Source organism: Cornus florida, unplaced genomic scaffold (genome assembly GCF_030987335.1).
Source record: "Cornus florida cultivar Cherokee Brave unplaced genomic scaffold, ASM3098733v1 CherokeeBrave_3.0.0_Hap2_Chr08, whole genome shotgun sequence".
In the NCBI taxonomy this organism is placed as follows: domain Eukaryota; kingdom Viridiplantae; phylum Streptophyta; class Magnoliopsida; order Cornales; family Cornaceae; genus Cornus; species Cornus florida.
Window position 1 is genome coordinate 48,544,861 of NW_026775578.1, and position 4,498 is coordinate 48,549,358.

The 4,498-nt window shown below is 37.9% G+C and overlaps 1 pseudogene; it reads left to right on the forward strand.

The window, feature by feature from the left end:
• The first annotated feature begins 560 nt into the window (after positions 1-560).
• On the forward strand, positions 561-659 carry LOC132272140 (small nucleolar RNA R71; annotated as a pseudogene).
• The last annotated feature ends 3,839 nt before the right edge of the window (positions 660-4,498 follow it).

Below are 4,498 nucleotides of genomic sequence, written 5' to 3' on the forward strand. Positions count from 1 at the left end.
CATACTTTCCTTGAAAACCACCTTGGGGAGGGTTTGAGCCTTCCCCTTGGCTTTTCCAAGAGAAGTTTGGATGGTTTCTCCACCCGGCATTATTATAGGGATTATTCCCTTGGTTAACAAATGCAGCATTAACCTGTTCATGATGCTCACTTTGCACATGTCCATGTAGACAATTGGAAGTAGAATGTAAGACACTAGAACAAGTCATGCAAGATTCATTAGATGAATAATGAACATGATTAGGTAAGGAAAACACTTGATTCACCGAATTTTGGTTGATCAAAAATTGATCAAACCTTTGAGATAAAGATTTTACCTCGGTGGCTATGTCATTGGAATTGTCAACTTGATATAAGCCGACATTCTTCCTTCCGCCTAGAATTCTACCATTTTTAGAGGACAATGATCTATGTATTGAATTCTCACTCATGTTTTCATACAATTGCCAAACATCATTTTCATGTTTATCAAGATAAGAACCACCCATGGATGCGTTTACCGTTCATTTTTTATTATTCGGTAAACTTACAAAGTAGTATTGGACTAATTGCCACTTATGAATGTCATGATGTGGACACTTACTAAGCAAGTCATTAAATCTTTCCCATGCCTCATAAAACAATTCCCCTTCCCCTTGAGAAAATTCTCTAATTGAAGTTCTCATTGCATTGGTCTTTGAAACCGGATAATACTTTTTCAAGAACTCTTATTGCGTTTCCGCCCAAGAAGTTATTGAAAAAGGCCTAAGATTGTTGAACCAATATTTTGCCTTGTCTTTAACAGTAAAATAAAAAAATTTGAGTCTCAAAACCTCTTTCAGCATGTCCATGTATTTCACGATGGAGTATACTTCAAGAAACTCATTCAAATACTTATAAGGTTCTTCACTTGGAAGTCCATGATAGTTACGAAGTATTTGAATGGTTAGCGGTTTGATTTCATAGTGATGTGCTCTAAATGGGGGCAATTGAATGCATGTAAGTGTATTATATTCATTTAGCATATAATGATCACGCAAAGCAATGGGAGGATTCACAACCGGTGGTGCTACACGAACACCTTAATGGCCTTGTATTATGGGAGGTTGTGGAGCAAAAATTGGCTGAGGCATTCCCAATGGAACTTGGCCTTGTTGTTGTGGTGGAATAAATGGTCTTGGCATGCCTAATGGGACTTGAATGTTGTCATGATGCACATTAGGGTGGAGGATACCTTGTTGGTCTATGTGACTAAGGTCCTCCACATGATCATTATTTTGCTCCTCCATTGGAAAAATGGAGTGATGAGAGCTACCCCTTCCCTTAGAATTACAAACAATGAATTCAAAATTCAAATTAAGAGGGACAAAAGTAAGATTTAATGACCTACGACCATGCATGCACAAATAAAACAAAAACAAACAAAAAACAAGTAGTAATCACTTCTCCTCCGCAACAAATCATTCAACAAACATCTTCCACATACATTGATCCCATACTCCCATGCTTTCAACAATATGCAAAGAAAAGTAAATTGCCTCCACACGGGCTCACGATTTATCTAAGAATTTAAGAACTTGTTACCACGCGGGCCGACGATTTAACTAGAGATTGAGTTAGAAAGAGCTCACAAAGGGTCCTTAAGCAACTTCAAGTTGTTTTTCAATTTTCGCTTAGCTTTGCAATTTTTTAGATTTTTGGCATTTTTATGCCTAGTTTAGCTCCTTGCTTTTCAATTCTCCCTCGCTTCACTTCCTTGCTCAATACACTTAGCCAATCAAGAACAAACATAATAAGTAATCAAAATAAAATAAAGTAAAAACACGATCAAAAGAGTACTAATTCCTAATTGTTTCCAAAACACAGCGTTGCCAAATCCCAGGCAATGGCGCCAAAACTTGGTGCATGCTGTCGTGGGCACCCAACTTGCATACAATAGTGTGGCCAAGTTTAAATTTATAAAGTGCCACTACTACCTCTAACTACTAATATAGATAGGGTGAGTAGGGATCATCCCAAGGAATCGGATGCGTATTTGAAATGAAAATAAGGTCAGATTAGTAGGTCGAGTAATCAAAAAGTGGTTTGATTGGTTAATTAAACTACAATGTAAATAAATTCAATACAAAGCAATTAAAGTAAATAAAGGGCAGAGAATAAGAGAGAAGGATCTTGGGATTTAGAGATCACCACTAAACATCACCTTTCTAGATACTCAATGTGTAATGAATGAGGGGACAAATGTGTTGCAATACTAAGAGGTGTGATTGATTGAATCAACAAGCATGGATGACTAATTAAGTATACATTGTCTAGACAACCTAATGAATAGCACAATATATCATGCTAAGCCATTATTCCTTCGTTTAAGCTCACAATCAAAACACATTAACAAGCTAGAGAATTATACTACTTGCGTTCATAAGCATGGAATATCAAACAACAAGCATGGATTGTCCTCACATCTAGGAAAATAAGGCAACTACACTATAACTAAACTAAGGACATGAAAATTAAACTAATTAAATGATAAGTGCCGAATATTACATATTCAAGCGCCCTTTCTTGCATTAGTTAAGTCCATTATTAGAAAATAATGTACAGTTTTAATTCATTTGTATATTTCTTTATGATTCCAGGTATTTTGCCCAAGAATGATCAAAGAAGCGATTTTAACATCATTTGTGTTGAAATACGTACGCCGTGTCGGGGAGTCATCTTTTGGATCAAACCTCTTCTGTTGCCGTTATTGTGAAGACATGGCTTAGTGTTTCAGAGTGGAAGTGTGTCTTCGCTCCAGCCTGAAGAGGCTTGCAACAAAATAAAGCCTTGATGAAGTGCAGTTGCAAGCACCGCGGGCACCCGCCGCACGTCCGCGGGCGCCCGCCGAATTCCATACCTCACTGCCAGGTTTCGTAGACCCTTGCTGAGCTCCCGCAGAAGCCTCCGCGAACTCCCGCGGGTTCCCGCCGCGCCATCGTGGGCGCCCACCAAATGCACCAGTAGCATCCTTGCAAGGCCAGGCCACCGCGGGAGCCCGCCATCGCCTCGCAGGCACCCGGGGAACTTCGAAAGGCAGTTCAACTGCCCCTGATTTTCAGCTTTTTGTTCCCCTTATCCTTCTTTTGTGTGGTCTAGCTTCATACAGAGGGAGGAGCTCATGATTGTGAGTATGGGGAGTAGGTTTTGGATGGATAAAGGGGGGAAGGTGATCTCATATCATATATCTAATATTTTTCATATCTAGAGAGGAGAGAAGTGTTCTTGGAGCAACGGTGCAAAAATGAAGGGATATTCTTCTTCCTCTTCATTCCTTGTAGCATTAATGGGTAACTAAACCTCCATCTAGGGAGGTGATGAAACCCTTCCTTTTAAGCATGTTTAATTTTTTATTTATTTTGGGAATGAAATGTATGTATGGCCAAGTTCCATAATCTAGAGCATATTACAATTTGTAATGAATGTTTTTAATTATAAATGATTATGTTTAATCAAATGTTCTTGTCTTAGATTATTTATTCTCATGGTTGTATGGCTAGTATTTTCATAGTGACAATGGAAACAAGATTATGGAATGGTTGTAATGGCATGGTTTTTGAGAAACTTGTTAATCCATAGCTTAAGACTTTCTTTTGATGGGTTAATCTTGTATCTTGATTCCATGTGCTTTTACCATTTAATTAACGGTTTGATAATCTCTAGCTTAGCGAGCATGTCTAAGGTTACACCATAGTCTAGGTAGCTCAAGCATGTGAAGCTTTGATAGGTTATTCTTACCTTGTGATTAAATGAATTTCTTGAAGATATTGTAGTAATTATGTGTTACTATGTATCATGGTCATGTATGTACATTAATTCCCCAAATTAATCATATACTTAGCATGTGTAAAGGGTAGGAATGGATTCACTTCCATACACCTCTCTATCTAGATCTTCTCTTTCTAAACTCCTTGCAATTTACTGTTTTATGCATTTCTTAATTCATAGCTTAAGTGACAAACCAACAAATCCTCGTTACCCTTTATCATTCTAAAAATGATTCTAGATACCTAAGTTGCCATAAACTAGTAGTCCCAGTGCTTCGACTTACCCGACTAATAGCCCTATTTTACAATGATTTGTGCTATTGCAAAAGGGTTGATTTATAATTGTAATCGATCCGTCGATCAATTTTTGGAGCCATTGCCGGGGACTGCACACAGTTTAACAACCAAAGTTCTAGGGTTAATTTTGGTTTGATTGTCAATATTATGATTTGTGAATATTTCTTGTGCGGTTTTGACCATCTTGGTGTTGAAAGTTGTATGTGAGATTCTATGGACTTGATGCTCGTCGAGGGAACGCTAGCAAATTTGTAAGTCTAGAGGACTCCAGGTAAGTCTCTTAGCCTTCTAGTTTCCAAATTGTTAATATTGTTCATGTGTTAAATTCGGTGATAGTTAAGTTGTGAAGCCCTTATCGAGGCTATTGTCTTGTCTATTTTCAATTGCAAAGCATCGGTCCTTGTTATGGCCATTTAA